Below are 18,306 nucleotides of genomic sequence, written 5' to 3' on the forward strand. Positions count from 1 at the left end.
TAACTCATTATTCAGAATAAAATTACCTGAAAAAACCTGCTTTTCCGGACTATTGTCATTTAATTTTCATGTAAAGGTCAAGCATCAGCAACAGAGTCAAACTGACTCTCGATAATGATGATGATGATGATGAAAACCCTTTATTGCTGTTGCAATATACCATGTCACTAGTTACGAGTACCAGCAAAAAAACTGGCCATCAACCCGACCATACATATACACAAACATCACAGTAGGGGGTTGACCAGTCGGGAGACAGGGGCAAACAGAGAGAAGAAAAGAAACAGAATAACGTGAGGAGAGAGGAGGAGAATAAAAAAAAAAACAGCCCCCAGGCTGTACTCCAGTGGGGAGGACATTGTGGGAACCGAAAAAAACACCTCAGCAACATAAGCACATGATCACTACACCTTACAACATAAAAATGACACGACTCGCAACGGGTGAGGGAAAAGGGGTGGTGGAGGTAGTCCAGCAGAGACAGACAGCCATCCGGTCCTGCAGCCATGGAGGCGCTGGTCAACAGACATTTGACAGTGTCTGTTCACGCTGGGGGTATGAAGCGGCGAAGGCGTTGGATGGGGGGAGGGTGCGGTAAGTCCTTGGGATCGGGGGAGAGGAATGCAAGAGAGTCTCACTGCCTTGTTCTTCTGGGGGAGTTGTTAGTTCAGCAGCGGCCTTGGCCGAGGCCAGTGCTGATTAGGGGGAGCCAAAACCTGATAGAATAGGGTTGTTTGGGTTTCCGTACGAGAAGCTGTAATTTCCAGCTCCACTAATGTCCACGCTGGTCTCTGCCATCCAATAAGTTTTGCAAAGCTGTGAGCTTCTCCATGATGTTATCCAGTTTCACAGTCTGAGTGCTAACAGCTCTGCCCACTCCATCAATCATTCCGGCCAGCCTAGTGGGGCTTTGAGCGGCTGTCACCGTCTTCTTCAATCTTTGATAAACCAGGGCAATGCCTAATCCAATCAGCATAATACCTGTAATCATAGTTCCGAATAGGTAGATGTCTTCAATGTCCTCCACGGAAAGAGCTGCCAGGCACACGACCCTCCACCGCTCCCATCCGTCCATCGTGTAGCCAGCCGCGTACGTTCCCGCTGGACAGTTAGGTTCCCCCGAACCCAGGCTTCTCGTTGAGAAGATGGTGTCAATTGCGTTGAGAGACCAGCTGATCAAATCCATCGTTTTTCGTAATTTGGAGAGCAGGGCTGAGAGAGTCTCTCAAGTATAAGACAGTAGACTAGACGAGACGAGAGGAGCGAAGCAGGGAAGATAAGGGGAGGGAGAGGGAGAGAAGTGCGACCGCCTCCGCTGAGAGCCAAACGAGACTCTCCTTATGCTTGCACTCACCTAACTGTCTGCACTGCCTCTAATTTCCTCTACTTTAGCTAATTGCAGGGCGGCATGATGGTGCAGTGGTTAGCACTGTTGCCTCACACCCCTGGGACCCGGGTTCGAGTCTCCGCCTGGGTCACATGTGTGCGGAGTTTGCATGTTCTCCCCATGTCGTCGTGGGGTTTCCTCCGGGTACTCCGGTTTCCCCCCACAGTCCAAAAACATGCTGAGGCTAATTGGAGTTACTAAATTGTCCATAGGAGTGCATGCGTGAGTGACTGGTGTGTGAGTGTGCCCTGCGATGGGCTGGCCCCCCATCCTGGGTTGTTCCCTGCCTCGTGCCCATTGCTTCCGGGATAGGCTCTGGACCCCCCCGCGACCCAGTAGGATAAGCGGTTTGGAAAATGGATGGATGGCTAATTGCACTTTCCTCTACCCTTCCTGGAGTGTGCTGCACTGACTCGCACCCAGCTCTGCACCTCACACTATAGGTCTATCTGGGAGTGAGCAGTTAGCTAGAGCTAGACGATACAAATGTGCTTTTTATCCATGATGATACGTTTTCATCAGCTTCAGGTCTGCAGTGTGCTGCCTGGAGACCTCATAATATCAAGATATTCTGTTGTCGGAGACGCCTCTACTACCTGTAGTGTCTTTTCCTGCCTGCTTGCTCGTCTATCTGAGGTGTCTCTCCTGCATGCCATGCTGCTGTACCACTGTTCCTCCTGCCATCAGAAGCAGTACCAGCACCTGCCTGCCTCCCGCTTTAATACTCAAATGTGAAAATTTGGTCTGTGTGAATTGAGACTTTGTCATCCTGCTCATTTGACTTCCTCTGCCGCCCCTGGAGGATGGGCTCCCCCTTTGAGGCTGGTTCCTCCCAAGGCTTCTTCCTTCTAGGGAGATTTTCCTTGCCACTGTTGGCTCTGACTTGATCACTGGGGCATTGGACTTTGAGCAGGGATAATGTAGGCGATGTAATCTTGCGGAAATGCAATATACAGATAAAATGGAATTCAACTGAATTAACACTTTATACATCCCAGTGGAGAAAATATCCTTGCCACTGTCCCCTCTGGCTTGCTCACTGAGGGCTTTGGGTGGGGATAATTACAATTTTATTTATCTTTTTTTAACCACAAAATCCCATTGAGATTAAAATCTGTTTTACAAGAGAGAACTGGAGACGGTAGCAGAAATATGGATGTAAAAACTGCCGCTCCAGTGTGGTAATTAGGGCCCCACAGTCCTCCTGCTCTCAAGGAGAGAAGCGTCAGCTCCCCCCTCCAGCAACACTGCCAGGTGACCCGCTGTTTGCTGGGGGATTAGACACTGAGCCTGAACTATGTACAAGGTTGGCGCCAGTCCAATATGCCGCTCTGCCCTGTGGTACCTACTGTGCTATAATATATCCATGTATATGCATGTTTCAAACAAATTAATGTGTTAAAATGATATGGTTGTCATGCCCAGCTCATACGATCCTCCTGTGTGCCACGCCCCCCTGATTATCCACGTCTGCTTCCCCGATCGTACCCAGCTGTACCTTGTTGTTTTGCTCTGTCTTGTCTATTTCAGTCCCTGTTTTGCCTTAGTTCATTGTCTGTCATTGATGTTAGTCGATGTTCGAGCCACTGTTTTGTCCTGCCCATCCCGTACCTAATAAATCCCCAGTTTACCCCGTGCTTTGCCTGCCTGCCTGCTCCTTGCTTACTCGCCTGCCTGAATGATCACCCATTCACGCACAGGATCCTGACAATGATAGTTATTCTTTTCAATTTTCTTCTCTTATTTCTGATTTTTTTATTTGACGTGTTAATTTATTTTTCACAGAGGGCTTGTGAACATGAACAGGAACCTTGTGTTCATTCCCAGTAATATGTGAAACTGCGCCCCCTGGAGTCACACATTGTGACAGCCACAAAATATGGTGTAACACTGGCATTCATAAAGGAAGTGATAAGCTCAGAGGCGCACGATTCTGATGCTTTGGACAATTTGGTTCTCAATTCCCATCCCTAGTACTACGTCCATTAAGCCCCTTTACTTTCCAAGATATAAACTTCACAGGATGGCTCCTATAGCAACAACCATGTTAGCCATAATAAAAGACATTCACAGCCTGTGACCCAAAACACTGCAAGGGTACAGACTGCATGTGAGCACATGCAATGAAAAATAAGTCTGGTCCCTTCATAACACTGAAAAGGAGACGCTGCCATGGTAACACCCAGAACATCCCCCCCCATCTCCTTATAAGGACAAGAAAGAACATTTAACCCGAAAAGCTGTATCTTCTTCCCCAGCTGAGGTAAATCTTAGCCATTACATAACGAAAAACGTATATGATTCCTCATACAACTGAATCAAATCAAATTGAAGGTGCCCCCCCCTTGATATTTGTATCTCTTCTACTTTTATTTACAGGTCAAAGAGAATGCAGGTCAAGCAAAGTATTAAAAATTATATCAGCTCACTTCATGCTCAACCTGGAAGTCCCCAATGAAGCTTTAAAATATTTAAATATAATGTTTTCTAAAATATTTTCTCCTGTGTTTGTGTTAATGTCCTTCCTTTCTACCTGAATGACATGTTACATAATGTGCATCTCATTGGCTACAGTCTGCAGTACAGACATCTTACCCTCAGTGACTGACAGGTAAACCCGTGTTCCCACAGCTGAACCTCTGCTGATCTCCACACCACACCAGTAGTAACCAGAGTCCCCAGTTGTCAGCTTGTTCATGGTCACATTGAAGACTCGCTGGTCAGGATCATCTCTGATTGACACTTCACCACTTTTCTGTGGAGAGTCACTGCGTACTATGGGAGTACATGAACTCCAGTCACTCCCATTGCACCAGTATTTCTCATGTTGTTGATACATGTTGTCATAGAAACATGGGATGGTGACAGATCCTTCTCTCTGTACAGACACCGTGTTCAGTGTGGACACACCTGCAGGGACAGTATGAAAATTACCCAGCTGATTAACTCTCACTCCCTCTTACACCATTTATACACATATTCATAAAGTCAGTATCCGTCTACTGTAGGTTACAGTACATTACTTCCATTTCTGAATTTGAATATTAAAGTTTGTTTTGATTAATCATTGTATTTACTATCACTGAATTTGTAAAGGTTAAGCAGTGTAATAAATTATTAATGGTTTCATTTGTATAAGATTAACCTGCAAAAACCTCCTTTGCTGGTTTGCAGTCAAATAACTTTAAATGTATATGTCAAACATCAGTAACAAGCCAAACTGAAGCCCTTTTACAGCATGTTTATTTGCATATTTACGCTTTTCAATGAAATTCATGAATTAATTTTAAATTAAATTAAATAAACAAACTAAAGGATATTTCATAACATGTTACTTATCATATTTAACCCCCTGAAGTAGCACATTTAAACTGACACTGTTATTTCTCCCAGGTGCCATTTATACTGTTTATCAAAATAAAAATTTTGGTCCCTCTTATATATTAAAATATTTTCTCCTGTGTTTCTGTTAATGTCCTTCCTTTCTGACTGAATGACATGTTACATACTGTGCATCTCATTGGCTACAGTCTGCAGTATAGACATCCAAAGACATGCTGAGGCTAATTGGAGTTGCTAAATTGGCCGTAGGAGTGCGCATGTGAGTGACTGGTGTGTGAGTGTGTCCTGCGATGGGCTGCCCCCCCATCATGGGTTGTTCCCTGCCTCATGCCCATTGCTTCCGGGATAGGCTCCGGACCCCCCGTGACCCCGTAGGATAAGCACTTTGGAAAATGGATGTTTGTGTTAATGTCCTTACATTCTGATTGAATGACATGTTACATACTGTGTATCTCATTGGCTACAGTCTACAGTACAGACATCTTACCCTCAGTGACTGACAGGTAAACCCGTCTTCCCACAGCTGAACCTCTGCTGATCTCCACACCACACCAGTAGGTACCAGAGTCCCCAGTTGTCAGATTGTTCATAGTCACATTGAAGACTCGCTGGTCAGGATCATCTCTGATTGACACTTCACCACTTTTCTTTGGAGAGTCAGTACGTACTATGGGAGTACATGAACTCCAGTCACTCCCATTGCACCAGTATTTCTCATGTTTTTTATATATGTTGTCATAGAAACATGGGATGGTGACAGATCCTCCTCTCTGTACAGACACCGTGTTCAGTGTGGACACACCTGCAGGGACAGTATGAAAATTACCAAGCTGATTAACTCTCACTCCCTCTTACACCATTTATACACATATTCATGAAGTCAGTACTAGTCTACTGTAAATTGCAGTACTTTACTCTGCAGAATATTGAAAATTGTTTTTTTATAATTTTGTATTTACTTTTGTATTTAATAAAATAAAAGTGAAATAGATGATTAACTGATCATTTAAAATAAAATTAGCCTGCAGAAACCTCCATTGCTGATTTACAGTTATTTGCACCTGCAGTATGAAAATTACCCAGCTGATTAACTCTCACTCCCTCTTACACCATTTATACACATTAATAAAAAGTCAGTCCACTGTAGGTTACAGTACTTCATTTAGCAGAATATTATCCTTTTGTGGCACAGATACCAGACATGGTGATCCCAGTGATAATAAAGAGTCACAGACAGGTACTGATTTATGCCATATATACTCACAGCACACAGACACAGGCCACTGTGCTGAGGGTCCCAGCTACTCTCACTACACATGGTGGCCCAAACAATGATAATCACAACAATTAACATTAACACTACAGTTGACATTGGGAGCTGGGATGCAATTCAGCCTCTTCACCAGCCTGTCACTCTGCTGATGGGGGTGGGGGAGGGGGGGGGGGGGGGGGGTGGAGGGGTCTTCACAATCCCTAGCAGCCAGCTGACCTCACAGAACAGCAGCACCTTGAAGCTTCTCCCCTGGATGCTGTACAGCTGCTCTGAAGCCCGAAGCTCCTACAGCTGTTTTCTGCCATGGTGGTCAGGTCACACTCTGCTCTGGAACCATGTGACCCTCAGCCCACGTTGTGAAGTAGTCCATGACCACAAGAATGTAGTGATTCCCAGCCTCAGTGTGGGGAAAGGGGCCCAGGACATCGACCCCCACATGCTCCCCTAGGTACAGCTGGAGGGCAGACTGGCACTGCCAGCTAGGACCCCTCTGAGCCGCACATGCAGCACAGCAATGCAGGAACATCTGGGCGTCCTGCTGGCAGCCGGCCAGGTGAAGCGCTGCCACAGCTTCCTCAGCATCTTCTTTACGCCGTACTGCCCGGCCCCGACGGCTCCGTGCACTGACCTCAGCATGAGAGAGCACAGGTGTAGCGCCCCCTTCAGGCCTTTTGCTGGGCCCAAGTTAATCACTTGATGGGGGACTGAGTTCACAATGGTGTCTGTCTGTAGGCTATATGTTCCCTTCAAAACTAACGCAGGGCTAACATGCCACCCTAAATACTTTTGTCACCTTATTCAACAACTACACTATATAAAACGATGCAGTTAAATTTAACAACTTCACTAGAGAAATGCTAAAATAAAAAAAAAATATTTATAAGACAAAATATATACAATGTAAACAGTAGCTACAATAGTTCACACTCCATTATTGCCCACTGAAAAACCTAAGCTGGCAAATAATTAAACTAAAGAAAAATTGTAGCCTGATCTGACTGCTCTCTCTATCGTCCTGGAGCCGGAGCAAGTGACTCGTCAGGCACTCGGTCCCTCACCGCCGTGAATCGAAAAGCTCTCTCTCTACTCGCAGATGTACTCTGGAATTTAGTAGCTTCAGCAGTAAGCTTGCTGAGAGTGTGGAAGGAAGACATGCAGTCTTATCACTTCTCCCACGTATCCCGTATCTCCTGGGTCGATCCCAGACCTTAGCGGGGATTCATGGGATTACTCCCATTGGCACATATTAAATGAATAAGTTATTAAATTATATTTAACAAGCAATGAAAAGAACATAAAACACAAATGATGCAGAGCATGTGTCAGCTCAGTACATAAGAAATTTACAAACGAGAGGAGGCCATTCGGCCCATCAAGCTCGTTTGGGGAGAACTTAACTAATAGCTCAGAGATGTTAAAATCTTATCTAACTCTGATTTAAAGGAACCAAAGGTTTTAGCTTGCACTACACTAACAGGAAGACTATTCCATACTCTAACTACACGCTCTGTGAAGAAGTGCTTTCTCAAATTCAGTTCTCTCGCTAATTTCCACATATGGCTAACACTGAAGTAGCCATTTGGTTGAACAGCATCCAGACCTATAAGAATCTTATATACCTGGATCATGCCCCCCCTTAGTCTCCTTTGCTCAAGGCTAAACAGATTCAGCTCAGCTAACCTCTCATCATAAGACATTCCTCTAAGACCAGGAATCATAGAGGGGGACATGGAAGCATCAAGATATACAACTGAAGTCTCTCACACACACTGAGGTCTTTCTGTTAATCAGCTACCTTTATTTCAGTGGAACTCATAAAATATCTGTACTTTATATTTCTGCTCCCTACATGGATTACCTTACATTTATCAACGTAAAATTTCAGCTGCCAGGTATCAGCCCAGCTACTAATTCAAAATCATGTTGTAGCCTCTGTGCTGCTAGTTCAGTATCTGCTACATCCTCCCCAAAATTATACAAATAAGATTAATCATATACACTTTACCTAAACAAAAGAACCAGACACTGGGTTACACAGGCTCTGGGGCACCAGCAGCTACTCCCCTGCACCATCCAGCGATCACCTGCGGCTTAACAGCAGGCCCTCGTGTTCCTCAGGGTGCCCCACTGGGTGTGGTAGGCCTTGTTCTCTGGACCGGAGGCTGATATCACCTCCCGACCCAGTCACCCTCCTTCATCCAGCTACTCCCTCACCCTGGCCAGCATGGGGCTGCTGTGCTGGTCTGTGACGATCTGCTGGCAAATGAAGTCTTGGTGGTGGCCTGGTTGTCCTGCACTGTGAGCTGCTGCAGGGTCAGTGAGACAGAGTGTCCACGTTTCCATGCAGCTTCCCAGGGTGATGTTGGACCTCAAACTCAAACTCTGCCATTACCTCCAACCAACAGACCAGCTGTCCTTCTGAGTGCCAGAAACTCAGGAGCCACCCAAGCGATTTGTGGTCCTTCTACAACCAGAACCACTGGCCACTGAGGTACAGACGGAAGTTCTTGCAGACCTGCTCCACAGATAGCAGCTCCCTTCAGGTTGCACGATACTTGCACTCCTACCTATTTAGCATTTAGCTAAAATATGCCACTTCACACTCACCTTCACGGTCCTGCCTGTGATAGCATAGCATCTAGCCCTTTGTTGCTAACGTCCATGTCCAGAATGACAAGGAGATGAGGGAACATCGGTGAGCGTCACACAGAGCTGGTTTAAAGCTGCAGCTCAGACATCTGTCCACGCAAACCACTTCCCTTTTCTGTAGACAGTGCATTGTGTTTGCCATGCTGGCGAAGTCCTTAACAAAGTGTTGGTAATATGACACTAACCCCAGGAAGCTGTGCAGCTCTGCTATAGTCTGTGCAGGGGGCCAGTCTCACACAGCTGCTGTCTTCTGCGGGTCGGTGTCCACGCCCTCCCTCTGATGATGTGGACCTGGAAGAGCATCATGCACTGGAGGAGGGAGCACTTCCGGGGGTTCAGCCACAACCCTGCGCAGAGGGTCCCTGCAAACACTGTCTTTAAGTTCTGCAATGTCCAGGCAAAATCAGCGGCGTGGAGCAGAAGATCAACAGTGTTGATGATGCATTAGGTCCAGGTGAGCTGGGACATTCGCCGCCATTAGCCTCTCGAAGGTGACCAGGCTGTTACAGGAGCTGAATGAAACTGACCAGAAGTGTCATAGCCTGTGACCGATGGTGAACACGGTCTTAGGGTGGTTTACTGGGGACAGTTCGACCTGCCAGTAGCCACTCCGGAGGTCTAAGGAGCTGAACCATGTTGACCCAGTGATGCATGGAAGCACATAGGAGTCCCTCCTTGTCACCTCATTCAATGGTTGATAGTTGAAGCAAAAGCAACATGACCCGTCCTTGTTGGTGACAAGGTCTGCCTGTGCCGCTTATGGACTGTGGGAAGGCTTGATGACTCCTGTGTGTCTTTTCTTGGATCTGCTGCTCAGACACTTGTAGTTTCACCAGAAGCAGTTAGTGCAGATGCAGATGGGTAAACAGGGCTGATTGCTGTACTGACACAGTTGCTGCACAGCCTGCACTGTCTATGGAGACGGTCCTGCTGTGGTGCTGCCGTTCAGCACAGTCTGGACTGGAGTTGCAGTCGTGTGGCTGGTGGAGACTTTCCCTCAGGAGCTGTGGGCAGCTCTTTTCCCCCCACTGGGTGGACGGCTCTCCTCCTCTCTTCCCCCATTGCTACCCCTGGCCGCTGCTGGCCACTGCTCTCATACTGGAGGACCCCCACATCTGTACCCAAAGCAGAGGGCTGTCCCCAGCAGATCTATGGTGGCCCCTAGCTATACTAGTAAGTCCAGTCTGATAACACAGGGGTCAGCAGTGCTGGCTAGTCAGACCTCTTGTACCACCGACTGTCCTGTCAGCGTGACTTTCAGCTGCCCCCCCCCCATGGCCATGCGCACGATGGGTGCAGCTCAGCTGTAGGGGTGGGGCTCTGCTTAATAGAGCTCGCAGTGCCTCCTCTTCCAGTGGCATCACCAGGTGCCCCCATCTTGGGGGACCAGTGATTGGGCCGTGCCACCAGCCGGACCGGTACTTGGGAGGGTTCCAGGGGCCATTACCCACTGTACCGGGGCAGCTTTAGGGGGGTCTTCACTGCGATCGGCCGTGTCCCACGTCATGCTGCTCCCTGCTGAGCTCTGTCACCTTTATCCTCAGGTCTGACACCAGTGTGGTTCAGGTACCAGAGTCACAGATAAGCACAGGAAGGCTACAAAGATGGGGTTTCCTGATGTCTGCCAGTCATACTCACAACAGACACACAACACAATACATGGTAAATACACAGAGCTATTTACACTATTTACACTGATGGCACCAGCCCAACATGCGACCTTGCTGTCCGATGGGCCCCAGTGCAACAATTTGTTTTGATTAAATGTTGTACTTACTATCACTGTATTTCCAAAAATAAAAGTTTAATGAATGATTAACTGATTCTTTAGTATAGATTTAACCTGCAATAACCTGTTTTGCTGGCGTACAGTTATTTCGACTTACATATACAGTACAGGCCAAAAGTTTGGACACACCTTCTCATTCAATGTGTTGTCTTTATTTTCATGACCATTTATATTGGTAGATTGTCACTGAAGGCATCAAAACTATGAATGAACACATGTGGAGTTATATACTTAACAAAAAAAGGTGACATAACTGAAAACATGTTTTATATTCTAGTTTCTTCAAAATAGTCAACCTTTGCTCTGATTACTGCTTTGCACACTTGCTAAACACCTCTGGGAACTCCTTCAAGACTGTTGGAAAACCATTTCAGGTGACTACCTCTTGAAGCTCATCGGGAGAATGCCAAGATTGTGCAAAGCAGACAAAGCAGACAACACATTGAATGAGAAAATGTGTCCAAACTTTTGGCCTGTACTGTACACTCATCAGCCACTTTATTAGGCACACCTGTCCAACTGCTCGTTGACACAAATTACTGATCAGCCAAAAGAAAGGTGATTTAAGTGACTTTCAACGTGGCATGGTTGTTGGTGCCAGACGGGCTTGTCTGAGTATTGCAGAAACTGCTGATCTTCTGGGATTGTCATGCACAACCATCTCTAGGGTTTACAGAGAATGGTCTGAAAAAGGGAAAACATCCAATGAGCGGCAGTTCTGTGGGCGAAAATGCCTTGTTGATGCCAGAGGTCAGAGCAGAATGGCCAGAGTGGTTCGAGCTGATAGAAAGGCAACAGTAACTCAAATAACCACTCGTTACAACCAAGGTATGCAGAAGAGCATCTCTGAATGCACAACAGGAACCTTAAAGCAGATGGGCTACAGCAGCAGAAGACCACACCGGGTACCACTCCTGTCAGCAAAGAACAGGAAACTGAGGCTACAATTCACACAGGCTCACCGAAATTGGACATTAGAGGATTTGAAAAATGTTGCCTGGTCTGATGAGTCTCGATTTCTGCTGCGACATTCGAATGGTAGGGTCAGAATTTGGCGTCAACAACATGAAAGCATGGATCCATCCTGCCTTGTATCAACGGTTCAGGCTGCTGGTGGTGGTGTAATGGTGTGGGGGACATTTTCTTTGCACACTTTGGGCCCCTTAGTACTAATTGATCATCGTTGCAACGCCACAGCCTACCTGAGTATTGTTGCTGACCATGTCCATCCCTTTATGACCACAGTGTACCCATCTTCTGATGGCTACTTCCAGCAGGATAATGCACCATGTCATAAAGCTCGAATCATCTCAGACTGGATTCTTGAACATGACAATGAGTTCACTGTACTTAAATGGCCTCCACAGTCACCAGATCTCAATCCAATACAGCACCTTTGGGATGTGGTGGAACGGGAGATTCGCATCGTGGATGTGCATCCGACAAATCTGCAGCAACTGCATGATGCTATCATGTTAATATGGACCAATATCTCTGAAGAATGTTTCCAGTACCTTGTTGAATCTATGCCACGAAGGATTAAGGCAGTTCTGAAGGCAAAAGGGGGTACAACCCGGTAATAGAAAAGGTGTACCTAATAAAGTGGCCGGGGTCCCTCTTATTTATTTAAATATTTTCTCCTGTGTTTGTGTTAATGTCCTTCCTTTAAGTCTGAATGACAAGTTACATATTGTGCATCTCATTGGCTACAGTCTGCAGTACAGACATCTTACCCTCAGTGACTGACAGCTGGATCCATGTTCCCACAGCTGCACCTCCGCTGATCTCCACACCACACCAGTAGTGATCTGAGTCCCCAGCTGTCAGATTGTTCATGATCACAGTGAAGACTCTGGTCAGGATCATCTCTGATTGACACTTCACCACTTATCTGTGGAGAGTCAGTGCGTACGATGGGAGGATATAAACTCCAGTAACTCCGTTTCCACCAGAATTTCACATGTGTTTTATAACTGTCTTCATAGAAACATGGGATGGTGACAGATCCTCCTCTCTGTACAGACACCGATCCCACTGAGGACACACTGTCAGCACCTGTGGGGAAAACAACCAACTGAATTCACATTTTCAGCATCACAGTATCTCTGGTTAATATTATATATTATCAGTTTGTGTAACACTTGTACCAGGAGTCATGGCACAGAGAGATGGGTTTAAGAGGACAGTGAGGAGGTGAAACAGCAAGACTGTCATTTTGCCATAAGAACAAGGGAAAGACACAGAAAAACCAAGCAAGTGTGTTCTAGGGGAGGGTCACTCAGCTATCATCCCCATCAGGGGCACATAGCCAAGATCCACATCATTTACTGAGCAGGGATGGGGGGGGGACTGGATTTAATTGTTTCAGTGCAGTGTTTGCCATTTGGGCAGCCCTGTTTTAGGGTCTGATAGGAAAAGCAGGTCTTTTCCTCCACATGTTTAAAGGGCCAGTACAGTACAGGGAGCATGGAGCTGATCTGAGGAAGCACAGGGCACAAGGCAGGGAACCAGCCAGGACAGGATGCCAGTCTGTCACAAAGGCAGGGGAACACCCAGGACAGGATGGCAGTCTGTCACAAAGGCAGGGGAACACCCAGGACAGGATGGCAGTCTGTCACAAATGCATGGGAACACCCAGGACAGGATGCCAGTCTGTCACAAAGGCAGGGGAACACCCAGGACAGGATGCCAGTCTGTCACAAAGGCAGGGGAACACCCAGGACAGGATGGCAGTCTGTCACAAAGGCAGGGGAACACCCAGGACAGGATGGCAGTCTGTCACAAATGCATGGGAACACCCAGGACAGGATGCCAGTCTGTCACAAAGGCAGGGGAACACCCAGGACAGGATGCCAGTCTGTCACAAAGGCATGGGAACACCCAGGACAGGATGCCATTCTGTCACAAAGGCAGGGGAACACCCAGGGCAGGATGCCAGTCTGTCACAAAGGCAGGGGAACACCCAGGACAGGATGCCAGTCTGTCACAAAGGCAGGGGAACACCCAGAACAGGATGGCAGTCTGTCACAAAGGCAGGGAAACACCCAGGACAGGATGGCAGTCTGTCACAAAGGCAGGGGAACACCCAGGACAGGATGCCATTCTGTCACAAAGGCAGGGGAACACCCAGGGCAGGATGCCAGTCTGTCACAAAGGCAGGGGAACACCCAGGACAGGATGCCATTCTGTCACAAAGGCAGGGGAACACCCAGGACAGGATGCCAGTCTGTCACAAAGGCAGGGGAACACCCAGGACAGGATGCCATTCTGTCACAAAGGCAGGGGAACACCCAGGGCAGGATGCCAGTCTGTCACAAAGGCAGGGGAACACCCAGGACAGGATGCCAGTCTGTCACAAAGGAAGGGGAACACCCAGGACAGGATGCCAGTCTGTCAGAGGGCAAACACTCACACACAATCACTATGGGAACTTTTAGAGGGACCAATTCGCCTGGACCATGCGTCTTTGAACTGCCACACTGAACACACAGAAATGACTGACGGCATCCCGGCTGCCTGCTCACATAACCACCTGTGCTGCTGAAATGAACCCAGTAAGATAATCGTGCACCTCACAGAATATCAAAGTAGGCAAAAGACAAGGGCATTTTATCTACACTAACGGTTCTTAACTCCCTCACTTTTCTCTTCTGCATGAGCATAAAGCAGCCAAAGCAATTGCATGATATAGAAAATATTCTCAGACACTTATTCTGAAAAGCTCTCCCTTAGAGATAGGGTGAGGAGCTCAGTCATTCGGGAGGGACTCAGAGTAGAGCCGCTGCTCCTCCGCATCGAGAGGAGCCAGATGAGGTGGCTCGGGCATCTGATCAGGATGCCTCCGGGACGCCTCCCTGGGGAGGTATTCCGGGCATGTCCCACTGGGAGGAGGCCCCGGGGAAGACCCAGGACACGCTGGAGAGACTATGTCTCTCGGCTGGCCTGGGAACGCCTCGGGGTCCCCCCAGAGGAGCTAGACGAAGTGGCCGGGGAGAGGGAAGTCTGGGTCTCCCTGCTGAGGCTGCTGCCCCCGCGACCCGACTCCGGATTAAGCGGGAGATGATGGATGGATGGATGGACTTATTCTGAAAAGCAGAAATGTCGTCATACAGCATGTGAGGGTGAGACTCTGCAGAAACACTGTGCTGTATACAGAGGGTCTGTCCTCAGGCCTTTGGTTCAGCCTTTATTATGTGTTATATAGTTTTCTATAGTGATGTGACTGAAGGGTGTCACATAACCAGCTGTGCTGCTTAACTGACTACAGCAAGATCAGGGCCTTATCAGGCCCTGTTTCTCCCGGCCCCTGAAAGACACATACAGACACAGACACCCAAGTTCACAGCCTGTTGTTTCATTACAGAGATTCTTACAGATAAAACACAGATAAAATGCACTTATTTGTGTCTCACTGACCTCAGGTCTGTGGAGACTGACACTCCCTCTCGGATTCTCCATATTTTCACTGTTTCTCTGTCTCTGTCTGTAACCCAGGACTCCTGGAGTCCAATGAAAAACCCACTTTCTCCCCTCTGCTTGGTTTATACAGGTTCTGCACTCTTCTGTTCCGTTTACATGGGGTGTCGCTCCTTCTCACCAACTGACCACAAACTTTATCGTCATGCTGCCTTTGCACAGCCCACCTGACCAACATCATCACTTACAGTAATGGCTGGCTGTGGCATGTGTGGCTGGGGCTCTACATCAGCAGGAAACTGTCTGCAAGACAATAAACGTCCTTTGCAAGAGAAACAAAGTATAGCAGCACTGAGTAACAGTGACGGATAATTAAGTGAGCTGTCCTCACCTTCTGCTTCTACTTTCTGGGGAGGTACTTCCCCCTCTGTTATGACCATGTCGTGTCCACCCCCCCCCCCCCCCCCCTACAACCAGATCACCCAATGCTGTCTTGCTGGACCAACCATTAGCTACTAGGCGGCCTATTGGCTGGGGGGCAGGACATGGTCTGGGCTGACTTCCTGTCCCAAGAACGTGGGGGGTCAGTGCTGGTGCTGGATCAGTGTCATTCTTACAGTCTTGATGCAGCCTTTGGAAAAGTTCTCTTAGGATCCCATTCCTGCTGGATTTCCTGTTACTTTAACTATGTATACCTACATCTAAAGGTGAAGATTTCAGGTCCAGAGAGTATAAATCTACACCAAGATTTTGTTTCATCCAACCAGTTGAGTACTCTGTGACTGTGTCTCTTTATACTGAACTGGTTGGTTGAAACAAAATCTTGGTCTAGATTTGTACTCTCTGGACCTGAAATCTCCACTTCTGCCTACATCTGCAAATCTGAATAATTTTCAGATTAATTTTCTGGTGAAAACATTCTGTATAATTTAATATACTGTTGTTAGTATGTAATTCGCTCCTGCCTAGATCCAAGACACAAAGCTGGAGGCAGAATTCCGTGCTATCAGGGTATATGAACGTATACACACATCAGCCACGAGACAGAATAAGACCATTCCTGTATACTGCTGCCACATGGTGGACACAAACAAGACTGCAGTCAATTGTAAAATCATTCTGTCAGGCTACATTTAACCTCTGCACTACAAACAGGAAGTGACTAAACCATAATAAATCATCTGTTTTTCTGCATGTAATGTAAAAACAAAAATCATTCAATAAATGTCTATCTGTTTGGCTTATTTGTGATTACAGAATACTGAGAGTTTTTGATTTTAAAGCAGGGGTCATTCATTCATTCATTCATTCATCATCCAGGTACTTATCCTGCTCAGGGCACCAGTCATCAAGGAGCAATTAGAATTTAAACTTATAAATGTATTAAGATTATTATTTATAATGTATTAAAAAGTCTCTGCTGTCTGTCTGTTAACCTTAAATATGCAATTGTGATCTAGAGCGGGTACTACTCTCTAGTCACTATTTTATTTTACGCTCCCCAGCGCCCACATACGATAGTCTACAGTATTTTTCATTTTCATAGAATGACTGCAAAAGTATTTACACTGTTTCACCACCAGAGGGCTCACAAGTGTCTTCTTTACATCTCATTTACTACGTTGACACACAGTGTCCATAGCTATGCTACTCTCGTGAGGCTGTGAAATGTAATTTCAGCCTGTGATTTTCTTAAAAGTACTCGAGGTAGTAAAAGATATTTTGAATAGTCATGAAATATGAAATATCATCTTAGATAAATCCAAGACATTTCTCTGGTAAACTGTAAGTTATGCATGAAAATCAGACGAACCAAAAACTTTATATAATGTCAGTTTAGAATTCAAGGTGGCTTTTTATGCATTGATACTGATAACATGCATTGATGCCAAGAGCTATAGAATTGATAATATATTAATTATTTTGCTGATACTGGAATACAATTTATATAGAAAATTGAAAAAAAAGATGTTTTATTTGCCATATTCTACAACTGCATTGGAAAGCTTACTTGTTCAGACATAGTATACAAAGAATGACAAACAGCACCCAAATAAATATTAACAGACAACTGATAGACATGCAGAACTGCAGAGAAATACCCTTGTGATACATTTATCACTATAATTCACAAACTCCACAGGTGCAAACAATTTTATAGCAGCCTGGATTTAGCTGTTAATGATGAGGATGGTTTGGGGGAAGAAACTATTCTTGAATCTAAAGCCAAAATTCTGATGCTGTGAAATATCCTATGAAACTCCAGGGCTGAGACCAACTTGTGGTCGCTGTGGTTTGGGTCCCGTGATGCACTTTGCTGCAGCAGTGGTCAGTGTATATCCATGCAATGGATGGAAGTTGTCAGGGGTAACGCTAGACCCCTCAATTGTAACCAGATTATGCAGAAAATATGTAAAAATCAAATCTGTGGATTAATGAAAGTTATATTATAAAAGCCAGTTCTATCTAAATCTGACACAGTCCATATTGCACAGACCCGAATGTTGTACCTGATACCACATGATAGTTTCAAATCCCGTGACCCTTTTGCTGTAAGTCTACATCATCTGGGGAATCATATAATAATATATGATCAGATGAACTTAATTGATCCTGGGGGGAAATTTTTCATACAGCAGCAAAATACATAAACTGCAAACGTGATCGGAAGGTCGCCAGTTCGAACCCCGGCCTCAGCAGAATAGTCACATGTCTGTGGGTCCTTGACCAAGGCCCATAACCCCCAGCTCCAGGGGGCCACACATCGGCTGCCCCTGTGCCATCAGCCCTGAGCTATGGAGAGAAAGATGGGGGAAGGCAAGAATTAGATTCCAACTCGTACTCATGCAATGTGATATTGGCGATTAATAAATGTGTGCAAATAACAATTAATAAAGGTCTACACATATTTTAGATCATTCATTTATTCATTCATTCATTTTCTACATGCTTATCCAGTACAGAGTCAGTAAAGTACAGGGAGCATTGAGCTGATATAAGGAAGCACAGGGCACAAGGCAGAGGAAAATCCAGGACAGGATGCCAGTCTGTCACAAGGCAAACACTCACACACAGTCACTATGGGCACTTTTAGAGGCACCAATCCACCTAGACCATGTGTCTATAGATATGAAACCAGAGACCTCATAGGAAACCAGTATATATACAGGAAGAACATGCAACCTCTACACAGAGAGCTGGACCAGATACCAAAACAACAAGCCTGGAGGTGTGAGGCCCCCACGCTGCCCCCAGTGTCTAATAGCTAGAGTGTAACTAGCTCTGCAAACCTGCTGCAGAGTGAAAGACAAGCAGGTCTAATCTCCACCCTTGAAGACCAATATATACTTTCAGTATCACACAGGGTGAGGTGACATAAATTTCGTCATGAAGGGATTACGCCAGATATCTGTTGATGATGCATGTTTAGCCCAGATTTTTTGTTTGGTG

The 18,306-nt window shown here is 46.3% G+C and overlaps 1 protein-coding gene across 1 annotated transcript in view; it reads right to left on the reverse strand.

The window, feature by feature from the left end:
- The window catches only part of LOC125739860 (uncharacterized), a 409,273-nt gene that overhangs the window by 188,359 nt on the left and 202,608 nt on the right, over positions 1-18,306 (reverse strand). The window lies entirely within an intron of this gene.

This window comes from Brienomyrus brachyistius, chromosome 4 (assembly GCF_023856365.1).
Source record: "Brienomyrus brachyistius isolate T26 chromosome 4, BBRACH_0.4, whole genome shotgun sequence".
Taxonomy (NCBI): domain Eukaryota; kingdom Metazoa; phylum Chordata; class Actinopteri; order Osteoglossiformes; family Mormyridae; genus Brienomyrus; species Brienomyrus brachyistius.